The sequence below is a fragment of the Schistocerca serialis genome, chromosome 1, assembly GCF_023864345.2.
Source record: "Schistocerca serialis cubense isolate TAMUIC-IGC-003099 chromosome 1, iqSchSeri2.2, whole genome shotgun sequence".
NCBI classification, from domain to species: domain Eukaryota; kingdom Metazoa; phylum Arthropoda; class Insecta; order Orthoptera; family Acrididae; genus Schistocerca; species Schistocerca serialis.
In genome coordinates this window covers 1149737287-1149757405 of record NC_064638.1, presented here as the reverse complement: position 1 = coordinate 1149757405, position 20119 = coordinate 1149737287, and positions in this window count along the sequence as shown.

Sequence of the window (20119 nt, the reverse complement as noted above, 5' to 3'; positions counted from 1 at the left end):
GTCTTTGTTTTTTTTTTAGGGGGGGGGGCAGTCGGAGTTTTTGTTTGCATTTCATTCTCATATCAATTGTGTTTCTTAACCTTGTCGTGAACAATGACTGAAATGTGTGCACTTTTAGAACTCTGTTCAACTCATAAGCGGATTTCTCCTAGTCCTCTGTCTCCATAATACAGCGACTGGAAACTGTATATTTCAAACTTTGGGCAGTATTTTTTGTGCTGAACTCGAATGAATAGTTCTCTTCGAGATATTTAGAAGAATTCAGGCGTATCTTCAATTCGTTTATGTCTGTTGCATGGAATTGCTGCAGTCATTGGTAGTCGAATTGCTGTTGGTCTGAAAAACTAAAATTACACATCTTGCTGTTTCGAGCGCTGTGTTGAATTTAACTTGTCACGTCCATGTACTAATTTCTATTGCAACACATTCAATTAAATCCCAGTAACGGAACACTATAGTCAGGCTTAGATAATTTTTTTTAAAGATGTTCCATAATGATATTTGCTCTTTCTCAGACATTCGTATTTCTGACATTTCCCATTATATTTTTTCGACCACAACTTTCGACTTTGGTTCTGCTCTATCCGAGACAGTACGTCTAATGTTTTGTCTACTGTGAATCAGTGACTCTGCGTACTACCCAAAGCATTCTTCAGCTTACTGCATATGTACTATAATTAAAAGTTTACTATTTTCTATCCTTCTTGGTGTTGCAATTTCAATGGCCAGAATTGTATTTTAGAGTGCAACAATGTAATTACATGAACTAATTCGCCGCCAGTGATTTCAGCCTGGAGTTCCATGTCAAAATCAAGATTACAGGAGGGATACAGCACATCTGTTCTCGTCAGCGCGCAGTTATAATCTGATCCAAAGTGTTTAAAATGCGAATAGATGTAGTCTCGAAGAAATCAGTAACCGAAAGTCGACACAGCACTCCACGACCTTGTTATGGAGAAATATTGCCAAATTTTTTACTGGTCATACCTGTCAAACCTCATTTACAACTCATGCTAATGTTACAGTAAGAGGAAAACTTCCTTTAACAGGTACTCTGTATGCATATAAGCGCCATTTTGATCTTGGGACATAGCAGTATTGCTGTGCAGAATTCTCAAACGTAGCCCACACCCAGACTAGCTGCTCATTTGTTGACATTGAAAGACTGGTTTAACAGCATGCTGATGAAGCAAACTCAGCTGCATCGACGCATTATTGATACTATGTGTTTTACATGGCCACATCAAAAGCGGAAGGCCGTCTTCCAACGCAACCAACTCAATTTTGTAGACACGCCGCAAAAATCTGACAAGGGGAAAGCCTCACACAAGGCAAGCCGATCCGGTCAATATTTGGCAGGTGGCTTGTTTCCAACCTAAAATGAAAAGACACTAAGGTATTTTTGCTGAACACCTCTACGTTTTTGAGATAACCACAACTAAAGTTTGTGATACGTAATCGACTAAGAACTACATCTACATACATACTCCGCAATCCACCATACGGTGCGTGGCAGTGGGTACCTCGTACCACAACTAGCATCTTCTTTCCCTGTTCCACTCCCAAACAGAACAAGGGAAAAATGACTGTCTATGTGCCCGTGTATGAGCCCTAATCTCTCTTATCTTATCTTTGTGGTCTTTCCACGAAATGTAAGTTGGTGGCAGCAAAATTGTACTGCAGTTAGCCCCAAATGCTGGTTCTCTAAATTTCCTCAGTAGCGATTACGAAAAGAACGCCTCCTTTCCTCTAGAGACACCCACCCGAGTTCCTGAAGCATTTCCGTAACACTCGCGTGGTGATCAAACCTACCAGTAACAAATCTAGCAGCCCGCCTCTTAATTGCTTCTATGTCCTCCCTCCGACCTGACAGGGATCCCAAACGCTCGAGCAGTACTCGAGAATAGGTCGTATTAGTGTTTTATAAGCGGTCTCCTTTACAGATGAACCACATCTTCCCAAAATTCTACCAATGAACCGAAGACGACTATCCGCCTTCCCCACAACTGCCATTACATGTTTGTCCCAGTTCATATCGCTCTGCAACGTTACGCCCAAATGTTTAATCGACGTGACTGTGTCAAGCGCAACACTACTAATGGAGTATTCAAACATTATGGGATTCTTTTTCCTATTCATCTGCATTAATTGACATTTATCTATATTTAGAGTTAGCTGCCATTCTTTACACCAATCACAAATCCTGTCCAAGTTATCTTGTATCATCCTACAGTCACTCAACGATGACACTTTCCCGTACACCACAGCATCATCAGCAAACAACCGCACATTGCTATCCACCCTATCCAAAAGATCATTTATGTAGATAGAAAACAACAGTGGACCTGCCACACTTCCCTGGGGCACTCCAGATGATACCCTCACCTCTGATGAACACTCACCATCGAGGACAACGTACTGGGTTCTATTACTTAAGATGTCTTCGAGCCATCACATACTTGGGAACCAATCCCATATGCTCGTACCCGAGTTAGGAGTCTATAGTGGGGCACCGAGTCAAACGCTTTCCGAAAGTCAAGGAATATGGCCTCCGTCTGATACCCTTCATCTATGGTTTGCAAGATATCATGTGAAAAAAGGGCGAGTTGCGTTTCGCAGGAGCGATGCTTTCTAAAGCCGTGCTGATGCATGGACAGCAACTTCTCTGTCTCAAGGAAATTCATTATATTCGAACTGAGAATTCTGCAACAAACCGATGTTAACGATATTGGTCTGTAATTTTGAGGATCCGTCCTTCTACCCTTCTTATATACAGGCGTCACCTGCGCTTTTTTCCCAGTCGCTCGGGACTTTACGTTGGGCAAAAGATTCGCGATAAATGCACGCTAAGTAAGGAGCCAATGCAGTAGAGTTCTCTCTGTAAAAACGAATTGGAATCCCATCAGGACCTGGCGATTTATTTATTTTCAACCCATTCAGCTGCTTCACAACCCCAGGTGTGGGGCGGCAGGTGGAATAATTGCATATAAATGTTCCTACTATTTATTTAATGCTGTTGTTTGCTGTTCTCAACACTGGCTCTCTAACTACAGTATTGGCAACCAGAAAGTGATTAGCAAAACGTGAAGCCTGTAATTAGAATTCCTAGTGCCCACTTCATCTGAGAAATACATTTATAGCTACAGCTTATAGCTCTGAGCAATTAGGAGGTTGTCTGGGATTCATAATCAAAAACCATTTTCTCTAAAATGTTCACTATATTCTGAAAGTCACAGACCACAAAAGAATCCACACAATCCAACTACCAGAGCAGTTCAGAGTCGAATGCGCTGATGCAACTATAACTGTTCAAATTAAATGTTTAAGTGAATGCTCGCCATTGTCCCGCAGCGGCACGTGAAAATACGACATATACAAACTGAAGATAGATCATTAAAGTCATCCCAGAATTAACACTTCACTCGAAAACGATTTCATGATTATGCGTATCCCTAGTAACTTATTACGGCATCCGAGGCTGTTTATAGCAATGATATTGACGCGACGCGACTCCCGGCACAGGTGGTGCGCTAATCAGCGTCTGAAGAGAACTGGGGCCTCTTTCTCTCGCGCAGCGTTCTTACATATAAAGCCGCGGTGCGGACGGCTAAGGGAACGCCTGATCAAATCCGCTCTCCCGACTAGCCACTGGGCTAGTAATGCACCACTTTAAGTTATCAAATAAATCATTACTTCCTTTGTTGATGGCCGATGAAGCTCTCAGTTTAAATGTGCAATCAGCACACAGGTAAGTAATCATAATAAAAGTCTGACGTGGCTCAGTCAAATATTTTGGGCGAGAGAATTTCTTTAATTACACTACACGCAGTAGACGAGCTCTGACCTTGCCCTTTGGAGATACGCTATCGCTACAGTTTTATAGTTATTCAGTTGAAACTTCTCACATATTTATGATTATAGCGGATCTCCCTTCTACTTAAATTTAAACATCCTAGCCTTATTTATTCGCCTACTTAATCTATCTTGCTTCCTTAATTTTTAAGACAAAAACCAGAAAATCATGAATTTCAACTAAAATTTTAATTTGTGAGATCCAGAATACTGTTTCTACTAAATTATTATGAAAAAGGAATCTAAATATAAATTTTGAAGTTTCTAGCTCTTTTCTGTTGCGCCAATGATTTTTACAGAAAAACGTCCAAATTTCGATAATGGTTAAAGTTATTGAACTGATATTCAACACATATTGATTTAGTATTACTCCTGACATGTTAGAAACGTTTCAGGTTATTTACTTGATTTTTAAAGTATTGCGCAACATTTATGACGTCAGAGCTAGTTACAGCGGACTAGGCTGGCACACAATGGAAAGACTGATACTGAATTTTATAAGGCGTGAGTAGGCTGCTTGCCTACATCACCCTCTACTTAATTTTTTTTTAATATAAATGGGGAAAAAACTCAATTACAAAAAGGGAAGCAAGAGTACAGTTTAACTCCCTATGAAAAATTAAAATTTAAATGTAAACATATAGAAATATTAAAAGAAAACTTATTACCTACTTCAATTATTTAAATTGCTGGGATGTTCACTGCCTCTTAAGCAACATTATCGCTCAAAATTTAAGCAAAATCAATGAAATACTTTAGCATACATACTGCCTTAGACAGACAAACACATAAAATATGTAAAATTATGAAAATCTTAAATCCATTAAATACACTCTTACATACACAAATTCAAAGAAAATAACACAGTTACTCACGATACATAAACAGATAATTATATCTTAGCAGTCTTTTCTAAATCTGAAAGAAAATTTCAGAAATCATGACAATTTCATTTTTACACACGTGGTTGTAGCCGTTTTGGCTGGCGTTCTACAGTTCCATTCACAAGGGTAGAGAAGGGGAAGTTGCTATGGTGTGCATCCTTCACGTTCACTCTAAATTACATGGGGAAAGGGGAGGGGTCACTGTGAGTTGTGTCCAAGTCACTCCACACTTTCACGCAGCTACCAGGCTGCCATTATCTGGTTTGTCCTGTAGAACAAACAAAAAGAGTGCCTCAGACTCTGTTCACTTAATATCTAAGGTTGGGTCACAGTGAAATGGGGATATATACATTTTATCTTTCAATATGTTACTGGATCAAAGTTAACAGAACTTTTTCAATTTTACTCTCACAGTTACTTAACTGTCATAAAATCGGTAAACAAATGGCTCAAAACGCCGTTAGCCATGTACTAGAGCAAATTTATGCTCAAGGCATACAATCATAAATCCTATTTAATCTCAATTTATCATTTCTGGGCCGGAACACTGAACCAATGCTCGGTACATTCCTGATACATTTGTATTTGATTTACTTAGCTGACTCATCTTCGTGAGTATATTTGATTAGTAGTTGTCTTCTCAGCTTCTTTGTACATGTGAGTAACTTGTGGTAATAGTACAGTTCTGAGTGTTCAAAACATACTACGTTTAGTTGACTACTAAATCCACTTATTGATCTTCTGCTGCTGTGTCAGTTCCACATCTACAATTATGTACTTACTTACTTTGCTAGTGTATGAACTTAAGTAATACTCACTCCATTAAAATTTAAAGCGTAGGATAGCACATTTATTTCATATCTATAGTGTATTGCAGCTGATCAGTTTGCTCATGTGGCAATCCATTTCCACTCGATCGGACGCTGAAACCACAGGTAGTCTCTCTCGACCTACCACTAAAGTGCATTAAGTAATTATGGCCGAGCGTAATGCTAAATTCCTTAAACCTATAGGACACCATGAGCTGCTCTGTCTCATCTAACATAAGGGTACCTATGGTCGCATTCACGCCTCCATCTCATAACCTCAATACATGTAGGTGTGTTCTGTCACACTACACCAAATAACGGCCAGCTCCAACCTTATAAATATTTCAAGGACGTGTCCTTCACGTCTCAACCACAAACACTGTTCAATTCTATTTCACTGCCATTCCTTGCTACACAAGGTGAGTTCATTCTTACAACTTATCTGCATATTTTTCATAACACTAAGCAATCTCTTTTACTATTAATTAGTTAGCTCTACAGCATACAATAGGTTTCACTGCCACTTCAGATCCTGCTTGTACACGAATTTGTATATCTTTTTAAATTACTGTTGATGGACCATTTCCAATAAAACAACACTTTGTACTTACAATATTACCAGGGTTCTATAGATTCTTGTTACTCAAATACCTTTGTATCTTAATTGCATCATACTTCTCTATTGTTTATGTCACTGTTAGGTTTGTCACATTAGGTATTTTCTTCACTAATCGGTGGATAGAATGGTTACAGAACTCATGGCTTGATAGCCATGACGTAAAATTTTTGTATATCAGAGTAAGAGCCGAAATTTTGGTGGATAGGAAAGATGAAGATTGAGTGAGACCTGAAAAGGAAAGAAGATCTCACACAGCTGGGACTGCACAGCTGCCACACTGTGTAGAGGTTACAGAACAACCTCCTCCCTACAGGATTCATTCACTACCTATGAACTTCTTTAAGTCGATCACGCTCCTGAGGCCTAATAACTTTTTACTCTTAGGGTACTCTAGCCTATATGCATTGACATGTGGTTTTCCTATGATCCTGAAAGGTCCTTGGTATACGAACATGAATTTCTTTGTTGCTGCATTTATTTTCTTTGATTTTTCCTTGGTTTTGACAAGGACTAACTGACCTATTTCAAAACTGGTGGGTACAGCTTTTGCGTCATAACGCTTCTTCCATTCCAATGCTCTTTTTCTTATATTTGCCCTAGCCTTTAACTTCTTCTCGTCTGTGGATATTTGCGTTAGAATAGGGAATTCTACCATATCTGCAATCACATTGTGCGGTTCTTGGCCAAACATCAATTCGCAAGGCGCAAAACCAGTTGCATCATGCCTTAAGTTGTTAATTACATTCTCAAAATACTTCATGTGCTCTGCCCAACTTGAGTGTTTCCGAGCACAATAATTCCTGCAAAGCCTATTCAATTCTCTCATAATACGTTTCACTCTTATTTCCTTGGGGAAAATACGCAGATAGTTTCAGATGTTTCACTCCAGCCTTATCCAGACATTCTTTAAATCTATCAGAAGTAAATTGAGGCCCATTGTCTGATAGCAAATTCTTCGGAACGCCAACGTTCACGAAGAAATCTTTTTCCAACTTTTCTACCAACGTTTTTGCATTTGCTCTTTTAATTGGGTATAGCTTAACATATTTACCAAATCCATCCACAACAACAAAAACATGAGTGCACCCACCTCTCGAAGCAGGAAGAGGGCCAAACAAATCACAAGCCAGTAATTCTAGCGCTTCAGTTGGCTCTACTAAATGCATATCCCCTTGTATTCTTGTGTTAGCAGCACGGACTTTCTGGCACACTACACAAGATGCTAGACGCTTGGCAACACGACGGTACATGTTGTCAAACACCACTTTCTCTTTTAATTTTGCAATGCACTTCTTTGCACCATAGTGCCCATACCGCAGGTGTACATAGTCGATTAGTAAGTCTACATGTGAGGGAAAGCACAGCTTTCACTCAGAAACACCTACCTTTTTCCTCCTAAACAGAATACCTTTATGCAGACAGTAGTATTGCGAAACCTTATGATAGTTCGCATCTCCCAAATAGCTCTTTACTAATTTCAGCTGGTCATCTGCATTCTGCTCACGTCTCAGTTTCTTAATCACCTTCTTTAATGCACTTTCTTCCTTTACTTCGTACAATGCAAACATTCGTACTTCACTTAGGTCTGTTGCTGTAATTCCCGCGTCGTCACAGAGTTCCGCACTTCTAGATAACCCATCAGCTACCAAATTATCTTTCCCTTGAATATATCTAACCTCAAGGTCAAACTGCTGGAGATACAATGACCATCTTACCAAACGAGCATTCCTCAACTTACAGGTCTTTAAAAAGGTCAACGCCTTATGGTCACTGTAAACAATTATCTTGTGACCTAATAGATACTGCTCAAATTTCTGTACCCCAAATACAATTGCCAATGCTTCCAGTTCCGAGATGCCATAATTTCTTCCTGCTGCCTGTAAAGATCGACTTGCGAAAGCTATAGTCTTGTGCACTTCTTGTTCGTTCTCTATTTCTACTTGGAATATCTCCACAGCTATACCATAACCACTAGCATCAACAGACATACAGAATGGTTTTTCAAAATCAGGATAATGTAAAATAGGACTATTAATTAAAGATTGTTCAAGCACCTCGAACGCCTGTTGACATTATACTGTCCAAACCCAAGGGGTATTCTTTTTCAGCAGGAGGTGAAGACAGGGCGCATTAAAAGCCTGATCACTAACAAAACGCCTATAGAAGCCGAAAAGACCGAACATCAATCTCAACTGCTTCATGTTTCTGGGAGCATCAAATTTTTCAGTGACTGCTAGCTCGCCTGGGTCAGGCAGAATTCCTTTTCCACTTATCATATATCCCAAGAAACCAATTTCCTCTTTAACGCACTCTGTCTTTTCAATCTTTAGTTTCATGCCACCTCTCTCAATAGCCTCTAACACTTCCTCTAATAAAACTATGTGTTCTTCCCAGGTAGGAGTTGCTATTAACAGATCATCTACGTAGACTGTTATTTTATTAATTAAGGCTGGTCCTAAAACATGGCACATCACACGTACGAAGGCACAAACAGAGATATTAAGGCCGAAAGGTACCACACGGTATTGGTAACAAACTCCTTCGTACAAGAAAGCTGTGTACTTCCTTGAACTTTCCGCCAGTGGCAAATTCCAATATCCACACGTGATGTCCATAGAGGTTAAGAATTTTACTCCCCGGAACTTTTGCAATAACTCGTCCATGTTCTGCGGTCTGTCACTTTCCCTAACCATTATTTCATTCAACTAACGAGCGTCCAAGACCAATCTGACACTCCCGTCTCTTTTTGGTACAACAACAAGAGGATTATTGTACTCACTGACCGCTTTTTCAATCACGCCCCACTCTAGCATTCTCTGTATCTCCTTTCGAACAGCCTCCTTCCTAGCTACATGTATTTGGTATGGCTTCCTGAAAAACAGGTGGCCAGGTTTCACCTTTAATTGACATTCATAACCTTTGACCACGCCAGATCGATTTGAAAATACCTTATGGTGCCTTTTTAAAACCTGTCTCAGTGCTTCCTTCTGATTAGCTGAAATTTTATCGATTTCCTGCAATTTAGCTTCTATTTTGTCCAAAATAATTGCTTCTTCTTCTTCTTCTGTGTTTAGCTTACTTTCACTAAGATTAACACCTTCGTCCCAATATCTCCTATTTTTCAGAACTCGTATAGGCAGCTCCCAAGTTTCATCATTAGTTACTACATGTTTATCAATAAAAGGTACTGTAATTACTCCGGTTATCGGCAAGACCAATTTTAACTGGCTTCTTTCAAAGTCAACAACATTCTGACATTTTGACAAGAAATCTATGCCAATTAAAACCTCAATACTGAGATTGTTTACAATTAAGCATGGATGATCAATTAAATTACCATTAATATCAAAGGGCAGCAAAGCTTCTCGTTTTACCGTTTTTGACACCTTGCCAGTAGCACCAATTATTCTTAGTCCTGATACCCTCATTACTGTAAGCTTGCCTTTACCAGGTAATGCATCAAAGAAGGACTGAGATATCGCACTCACCTCACTTCCACTGTCTAAGAGACAACGTACATTGATACCCAACATATTCACTATTATTACAGGGTGGCTTATTCTAGTTTGTACAGGTGGTTCCTCAAACTCATCGAATAGTTCCTTTCGGATTTGTCTCCAACTAAAGTGATCGACATCTGTCTTCATTACATTTAGGTCAAAGTGTGTAGGGGTTTCCTGAATTATATTTTCAGCTGCCTTTTCCAGTCAGTCTATTAATTCAAATCGAAACACCGCACGACTTCATTACATTTAGTTTGCTGACCATGACCCAAATTACTGTAGTCTGAGCGATTGTGCGCTTCGAGACCGGGCATAACACTAGTTACAGCTAAACCACTTTCACAATTATCGTCGGGTTCCTTCTCAAGTGACAACTGGTCACAGCTACTGGGTTCATCGACCCCCAACAGGCTATCCTCTACATTCTCACTTACCTCCTGTCCTAAATCTATTAGTACAGTATCAACATCCTGCACAGGCACTTTAGATAAGAGCACATCATCCTCATCGTAAATATAAGCATGAATTTCTTCTGCTTCTTCACCTGACAATTCAGTATTTTGTAGCTCTTCGCTACCGTTACACTGCTGCGCCTTCTCTTTCTCTTCCCACTTAGAAAGCGTCTCTAACACGGTATCTATCAAATACTGTGAGTGATCTAATTTTTCTGCTGTATCCTTAGATGCTACCGACCCCTCATTCACATGTTCAGTCTGAGTATTCTGACCTGTCTTACCAATTACTGTAATTACTGGCTTAGGAAAAATAACCGCCTGGTGACCGCCAGTGTCCTCATAGACGGGAACTAGTTTTCCTGCGTCGGCCTACTACTGTTTCCTTTATTGCCATTATAGTTAACTGGCACAGCATTGCTTTCCGCACTGTTGTTTACCTGCATAATTTTGTTCGGAACAAAATTATTATAATTTGGATGCCATTGTTGGTTCTGATAATTATTTCTCCAACTCCTACCTCGCTTAGGATGGCGAACACCTACTGTTCTGATGTTTACATTGCCATTCCGCTCGTTCTTAAAATTACTACTAGTGTTATTACCATTTCTGTTATTACATGCTTGCTCCTCATTGGCACCAACATGTTCTACACGTTCCAAATATTCAATGAAACGATCCAGATTGTCTCTAGGGGCAGATATAATTCTAGTTTGCCAATACCATGGCAGTTTGGCTTCAGGACCTAGTATTATCATTTCAGGTTTTAGCTTTTCGGCCAAATGTGACAAACGTGAGATCCATGACCTAGCAAACTCTTTAATAGATTCCTTGCCTGCATTGAAGCGTTTTCCACTCCAAAATTCTCTCAACACTTCATTTTTCTTATTACTAGACCAATACTCATTGATGAAAGCTGTTTTAAATTCCGCAAATGTTTTACACTTCAACATAACATCAGCTGACCAACGCATGGCGTCACCTGCTAAATGGCTTCTAATAAATGAGATTTTCTCTCGTTCAGACCAAGTTGGTGGAATCACATCTTCAAAATCGTTCCAGAAATCTAGCGGTTGGATATTTTTATCTGGATCGAACCGCAAGAACTGCCGACACCCGATAAAAGCGGCGTTTGCAGCTACAACTTGTTGCATACTACCATTACCAGAAGTTACTGAAGCTACCTTACTCTCAATGTTAGCAATGATAGTACTAATATTTTCTACTCTCATTTCAACATTATCTACTCTTTGCACAATATGAGTAGTATCAGTTTTGATTGCATCTACTTCTGCTTGACATATGTTTACTTTTATATTAACATCTTTAAACTTATCTGAGCACAGTTCAGATTCCGCCTCGATCTTTTCTGTTAACTTCAGTTAACTTCGCATCTTCCATTTGGAAGTCTCTGCGAACCTCAGCAACTTCGGATTTTACTGTTTTATACATTTCAGAAAATTGTTGAGCAACCTTTTTCTTAATATCTTCATGGTTGTAATCAATTTTATAATTTAAACTGTCCAGATCCTCTTTCAACTTATTGCAGCCAGTCTTGAAGGAAGTTTCTAATTCAGCTTTATTGGATTCTAATTTATTGTCCATTGCCTCAGACCGTTTATTAAAATTAGTTTGGCTGGCCACAATCTCATATTTTAATTCAGCATTACTGCTTTTGACCTCAGTTATTTCAGACTTTAATTCAGCATTACTGGTAGCTATTGCTTGTAATATAACATTTAAATCAATAGCCCCAGTATCTTTGGGTAGCACCCTAGCTGGTTTTTTATCACACTCAGGTGACGAAAAACTAGCTCCAATACCAGAATCATCAAAACTAAATGAAACTTCTGATTGATCAGTCATATCTAACGTATCCTTTTTAAACTCTACCACCCCTGTTGACTGTTTCGTTTTTAACTCATCAGATAAACTATCATCCAATAAATTAACAATTTCTGATTTCTGCTTTACTACAGGGCTATTAGTGAATCATTGCCCCTTTTCACACTACTGTCAGGAGACAATACTTCATATTTCACTTTAACATTACTATTTTCATGCATATTTACACTTGAACCCTTGTCTGGATTTACAGTTCCCTAAACAGACATAGGTTCTGATTTAAGTTTAACCTCAGTTTCTTCTGGCGGTTCCATCGCTGACAGTCTTTTAGTGCAGGTTAGTAAAATTTTTAACAGCTTTTCACTTAACTTAGTTCCTTCTGCACGACGTATGGCGTTGCCGGCGTGGCGTACCAGGATTACTGGCGCGACGCGGCGCGTTGAACTGCAGACGGCACTCCGACGGCTGCTGCACGTTTGCGTGGCCCGCAACTGCAGGCGCAGCTCCGGTTGCTCCGGCGGACGACTGCGGTGAGGAAAAACTGGCTTCTCGCGATGCCGGCAGCTCCGCTAGGCTCAGTGCCAGCTCCGTCAATCCAGATGCGTTGTTAACCCAATTGCGTCGTCCACATGCACACGTGACATTATCACTGTTCTATTACTCAGTTGCGTGTCGCATTTCACTCCCAAATCCGAATATTTAAATATCACTTTCACTTTTACTCAGTTTCATTCCCGGCCGATGCACCATATGTGGGGCGGCGGGTGGAATAATTGCATATAAATGTTCCTACTATTTATTTAATGCTGTTGTTTGCCTTTCTCAACACTGGCTCTCTAACTACAGTATTGGCAACCAGAAAGTGATTAGCAAAACGTGAAGCCTGTAATTAGAATTCCTAGTGCCCACTTTGTCTGAGAAATACATTTATAGCTACAGCTTATAGTTCTGAGCAATTAGGAGGTTGTCTGGGATTCATAATCAAAAACCATTTTCTCTAAAATGTTCACTATATTCTGAAAGTCACAGACCACAAAAGAATCCACACAATCCAACTACCAGAGCAGTTCAGAGTCTAATGCGCTGATGCAACTATAACTGTTCAAATTAAATGTTTAAGTGAATGCTCTCCATAATTTGATGATAATGTTCGTCAAACGCCACGCTAAATAATGGTAGAATGTCTGTCCCGCTGCGGCACGTGAAAACACGACATACGCAAACTGAAGATAGATCATTAAAGTCATCCCAGAATTAACACTTCACTCGAAAACGATTTCATGATTATGCGTATCCCTAGTAACTTATTACGGCATCCGAGGCTGTTTATAGCAATGATACTGACGCGACGCGACTCCCGGCACAAGTGGTGCGCTAATCAGCGTCTGAAGAGAACTGGGGCCTCTTTCTCTCGCGCAGCGTTCTTACATATAAAGCCGCGGTGCGGATGGCTAAGGGAATGCCTGATCAAATCCGCTCTCCCGACTAGCCACTGGGCTAGTAATGCACCACTTTAAGTTATCAAATAAATCATTACTTCCTTTGCTGATGGCCGATGAAGCTCTCAGTTTAAATGTGTAATCAGCACACAGGTAAGTAATCATAATAAAAGTCTGACGTGGCTCAGTCAAATATTTTGGGGGAGAGAATTTCTTTAATTACACTACACGCAGTAGACGAGCTCTGACCTTGCCCTTTGGAGATACGCTATCGCTATAGTTTTATAGTTATTCAGTTGAAACTTCTCACATCTTTATGATTATAGCGGATCTCCCTTCTACTTAAATTTAAGCATCCTAGCCTTATTTATTCGCCTACTTAATCTATCTTGCTTCCTTAATTTTTAAGACAAAAACCAGAAAATCATGAATTTCAACTAAAATTTTAATTTGTGAGATCCAGAATACTGTTTCTACTAAATTATTATGAAAAAGGAATCTAAATATAAATTTTGAAGTTTCTAGCTCTTTTTTGTTGCGCCAATGATTTTTACAGAAAAACGTCCAAATTTCGATAATGGTTAAAGTTATTGAACTGATATTCAACACATATTGATTTAGTATTACTCCTGACATGTTAGAAACGTTTCAGGTTATTTACTTGATTTTTAAAGTATTGCGCAACATTTATGACGTCAGAGCTAGTTACAGCGGACTAGACTGGCACACAATGGAAAGACTGATGTGAATTTTATAAGGCGTGAGTAGGCTGCTTCCCTACACAGGGATGTCTATCACTGTGTCCTCCATACGGGAATCTGTACGAGACTCAGACTGCGGTAAGTTTGTACGATCCTCCAGCGTGAAAGGTTTCGCAAATGCTAAATTTAAAATTTCAGCTTTTATTTTGCTGTCTTCTGTTGCCAGGCCAGACTGATCAGTGAGTGACTGGACGGAAGCCTTCTATCCACTTACCGATTTTACGTAAGAGCAGAATTTCCTTGGGTTTTCAGCAAGATCTTTTGCTAAGGTATGACGGTGGTAGTGGTTGAATGCTTCACGCATCGCTCTTTTTACAGCAGCACGAATCTCTACTAACTTTTGCCTGTCCTCATTCTCCCGATCTTTCTTGTATCGCGAGTGCAACTGCCTTTGCTTCCTCAGCATTCTCCAAATTGCGTTGTTAAACCACGGTGGGTCTTTTCCATCCGTAACCCACTTTTTCGGCACATACTTGTCCAAGGCGTGATTTACAATATGTTTAAAATTTGCCCATAATTCTTCCACGTCCATCGTACCGGAAGTAAATGAAGTCGATTCATTTACTAAGTGGGATGCTAACAACTGCTTATCTGCTCTTTCTAGTAAGAATACTCTCCTAGCCTTCTTGACCGACTTTTTAACTTTCGTAACCATAGTCGTAATGACACCATCATGATCACTAATCCCTGTCTCAACACTGACACCGTCGATGAGGTCTGGTCTGTTCGTGGCTACCAGATCTAAAATATTTCCATTACGCGTTGGCTGTCGATTTAACTGCTCAAGAGAGTTTTCGGATAAAGTGTTGAAAAGTAATTCACACGACGGCTTGTCTGTACCACCTGTAATGGACTCATAGACATCCCAGTCTATACTAGGTAGGTTGAAGTCGCCTCCGACTAATATAGCACGATCCGGGTACTTCTGCGATACAGAATGTAGACTCCATTTGAATGATTCTAGAACTGTCACGGTGGAACCTGGTGGCCGGTAATAACACTCCACAATTAACTTTATTTCCCCTAGCCCTGTTAAACGTGTCCAGATAACTTCACAATCACACTCTACTTCGACCTCAGTAGACACAATATTTTTGTCAACTACAATGAAGACACCACCTCCTATGGTGTCTAATCTGTCTTTCCAATACACGTTCCAACCCTCATTAAATATCTCAGGGTTCAGCCAGGTCTCAGTCCCGAGAATAATTTGCACGCCACATGCTTCCTGGAGGGCAATAAATTCAGGAACTTTATTCCGAGCACTCTGAAAATTTACTGCTAATATCTTGATAGCTGAAGTGTCTTTACACTGAGTGTGTCCTGATTTCCCTGCCTGCACGTCGACTGGTGAGTGTTCATCAGGACACTTCGCACTACTGCCCAGCCTAAAAAAACCCCATGTGCACGCCACAAGTACTCTGCTACCCGAGTAGCCACTTCCTTTGTGTAGTGCACCCCTGGCCTATCTAGGGGCGTCCTACAATTCTTCACCCAACAGCTCAAGTCTAGAAATCTGCAGCCAAGACCGTCACAGAGTCGACGAAGCCTCTGGTTGAGATCCTCCACTTGGCTCCAAACCAAAGGACCCCGATCCACTCCGGGAACGATGCTGCAAATAGAGAGCTCTGCTTGCATCCCGCATGCGAGGCCAGCGGTCTTCACCAAATCCGCCAGCCCCCTGTACGAACTGAGGATTCCCTCGGAACCCAAGCGACAGGCATCATTGGTGCCGACTTGAGCAACTACTTGCAGACGACTGCACCCCGTACTCTCGATAGCCGCAGGCAAGGCCGCCTCCACATCTAGGATAAGGCCCCCGGCAGACAAACCGAGTGCACGTTGGATTTCTCTCCAACCCTGTACGCTATTTCCCTAAGGGGCTCCACCACCCGCCTAACGGTGGAGCTCCCAATAACCAGCAAGCCTTTGCCCCCGTGCGCCTGCTCGGGCCCTGCTGAAGGAGTGGCCACCTGCCCACTGACAGGACGAACGGGCGAGGGCAGCCGCCTCGAGCGACGCGAACGCGTTGCAGTCCGCCACTCACCCTGAGGTGAGGGCGGCTCCAACGCGCCGGGTACACTAGAAGGTGCCTCGGCGGCTGAGTCAGCGGACGCAGCAAGCGACACCCGGGGTGTTTCAAGCGACGCGCCAGACCCTCCGCCGTCGCTGCACCTCGAGGCAGCAGCCTGACGGCGGCTGACCGTGGCCAACAGCACGCTCAGCTGCTCGCGAACCGCGGCCAGTTGTTCCTGCGCCCGCACACAGCACGCTCACACCCTATCCATCCTACTGCTAATATCTAACGACTCCGCGAATTTATACTCTACGGCTATCAATAAGCAATATTACTTCTCTCAAATACGAGAATACGCAAGGATTTTATGTAATTAAATATGCAAGCGCACAAACACTCGGAAAGAAATTAAGAATCAAACTACAAAACAAATATGAAAGCTATATATGCGACTCCCTACTGCACTGCTGCTGCACTGATACTTCACCAGCGGCTGCTCAAGGCTCACTGACGGAATCGATCGATAATTGAAAACTGAGCATGTTTGATCACCATATATGGGGTCCACAAAGTGGGCCGTGCAGTTGTATGAAGCCATTGTGACAGGATGACGTAGTGGGTAGAGCTTCTGCCAAGTTAGCAGGAAGCCAGGTTCGAATCCCGACACTGGTGCAAATTTTCATTCGTCGCTTCACTCTGGATATACTGTATACACCATCGAATATTTTCTTAGGAATCAAGAAAGGAAACTATTATGACTGTCGCTCATGTTCCCATAATGTATATGGTGTTCAACGAAAGCGGCGCTGGTCTAGCAACCACGGCATCTGGCTTGGGAGATGTGGATACGTGTTTGACTCCCAGATGTATTCAGCATCTTTTTTTATTTGTTTTTTTTTCTGCATCGAAACTGACGTTAATAGAAGGGTTAATAAAGTAACTAAATCAATAAGGAATAATAAGAAAGTAGACAAATTTCTCAAACGTCTTGGGTTAGTAAAGAATTAAAATTTTGAGCCCCGTTGCATGAATACAATTCCGACTAAGACTGCTGCAAAGATGAGCGTCCTGTGCTTGTTATCGCATAAGGGAGAAAAACGAACCCTTGTCGCAGTTGGTAGTACATATAACATAACGCACTCTTCCACGACGCAATATTCCATAACAGCATCTTCAAAGTTGTTGCCTAAAGTTATCCTGTACTTGCAAGAAACTAATGACTGATCTGCTCCTCGGCGTACAGAAGAGGTCAGTCTTAAAAAAAAGTGTTTACGTCTTTTGCTGCAAATCTGGGAAATGGATAAATTCAGTTTACAATACATGTGTTGAGAACATTGTAAACCCATACATAGCTGTTAACAAGACCAGTAGCCGGCCGCGGTGGTCTCGCGGTTCTAGGCGCTCAGTCCGGAACCGCGCGACTGCTACGGTCGCAGGTTCGAATCCTGCCTCGGGCATGGATGTTGTGTGCTGTCCTTAGGTTACTTAGGTTTAAATGGTTCTAAGTTCTAGGGGACTGATGACCACATATGTTAAGTCCCATAGTGCTCAGAGTCAACAAGACCAGTAGTGTCATGTATATCAAATGTTTATAGATGGGTAGGATCAACCGACTTGCACGATAGAAATAATACCACCAAACTCCACGCCTGTGTGACAGCCATGTGATGTTTATTTCTATCGCCAAGTTAAAAAAGTAATTTCGAGGCTTCAGAATTGCTGTCTGCCTCTGGGCGTCCAGCGGGAATTACGCAACCGCACTGATGCAATAACAATTCACAATACAGTTCATGATCAACTTTCAGCATCGATTTTTCAGGCAATATTATTGTATGGGTGGAATGCATCAAAATTAATTCTCAAACGAGAAATATTTTTAAATGCAAACAACATCTGTTTTCCGCCGAATCTTTAGAAGGAACCATGTAGTTGCGAGAAGACTGCTTTCGTTAGATTTTCTTGGTGCTGCGACAGTATTTGCTTCGAATGTTTACATGAGGAGTACGCTCCAGCTGTTTGTGCGAAGAGAACTGAGGAAGCGTAACAGAATGAGTGAAGGAGCCATTCTAATGCGATGAGGATCAATTCTTGATCCTCTACTAGCGCAAGTCGTTTGAGAAATTTTTTTGCCTACCTTGTTGTCATTCCTTATTAATTTACTTCCTTTTTAAATAAAACTTCTAGCAGATTAAAACTGTGTGCCGGACCGAGACTCGAATTCGGGAACTTTGCCAATTTTATTTTACTTCCTTATTAATCCTCCTGTTACTACCACTTTCGAATCGGAAAATAGTTCAAATGACAAAAAAATAACTGTACAATCGATGTGGAAATCTGTTCTCCGGCAAGAATCCTTCTACATCTACATTTACATTCTAACCATGCAATCTACCGTAAGTAGAGGGGCGGAGGGTTCGTTGTACCACTACTAGTCATTTCCCTTCCTGTTTCACTCGCAAATGAGCGAGGGTAAAACGACTATTTACATGCCTCCGAACGAATCTTTATTTCTCTTATGTTCGTGGTCCTCTCGCGAAATGTACGTTGGCGGCAATAAGATCGTTCTGCAGTCAGTTTCAAATACCGGTTCTCTAAATTTTCTCAGAACCGTTTTTCCTCCAGAGATTCCCACCTGAGTTGCCGAAGCGCATCCATAATACTTGCGTGTTGTTCGACCCAGCCGGTCACAAATCTAGCAGCCCGCCTCTGCACTGCTTCGATGTCTCCCTTTAATCTGACCTGAAAGTATCCCAAACACTCGAACAGTTCTCAAGAATTGATCGCACTAGCGTTCTATATGCAGTGTCTTTTGCAGATGAACCATACTTTCCTGAGGCTCATCCAGTAAACCGATATCGACAGTTCGTCTCCACTACTACAATCCTTAAATGTTCGTTTGGTATAAGTTTCCAATGTTATGCCTAGATATTTAATCGTCTTAAATGTGCCAAGTACGACACTTCTAATGCTGCATTCTAACATTAGGGGATCTGTATTAACTCACATTTTTCTACATGAAGAGCAAGCTACCATCATCACAGCAACTACAAATTTTATCTAAGTCGCCTTACGTCCATCTACAGTCACTCAACGATCACAGCTTCTTGTACATCGGCAAACAGTCGCAGATTGCTGTTCACCCTGTGCGTCATCATTTATGTATATGTATGTATATGTAGCACGACTCCTGCCACACTTCCCTGGAGCACACCTAAAATACCTTCGTCTCTGATTGCACACTCACCGTCGAGGACAACGTCCTGGGTTCTGTTACTTAAGAAGTCTTCGAGCCACTCGCACATATGGAAAACTAATCCGTATGATCGTACCTTCGTTAACAGCCTGCAGTGTCTTGATCGCTACGTCAGTGCCACTTAACGTTGAATGACTCTTACCTTACAGGCACAGACGCGCTTATCGTAAAATTTCTTTCCTTCATTTCCAGGAAAATATACGCTGAAGAGCCAAAGAAACTGGTATAGGCATGCGTATTCAAATACAGAGATACGTAAACAGGGAGAATACGGCGATGCAGTCGGCAACGCCTATACAAGATAACAAATGTCTGGCGCAGTTCTTAGATCGGTTACTGCTACTACGGTGGCAAGTTATCAAGATTTAAGTGAGTTTGAACAAGGTGTTATAATCGGCGCACGAGCGATGGGACACAACATCTCCGAGGTAGCGATGAAGTGGGGATTTTCCCCGTACGACCATTTCACGAGTGTACCGCGAATATCAGGAATCTGGTAAAACACCAAATCTCCGACATCGCTGCGGCCGGAAAAAGATCCTGCAAGAACGGGACCAACGACGTCTGAAGAGAATCGTTCACCGTGACAGAAGCGCAATCCTTCCGCAAAGTGACGCAGATTTCAGTGCTGGGCCATCTACAAGTGTCAGCGTGCGAAACATTCAACGAAACATCATCGATATGG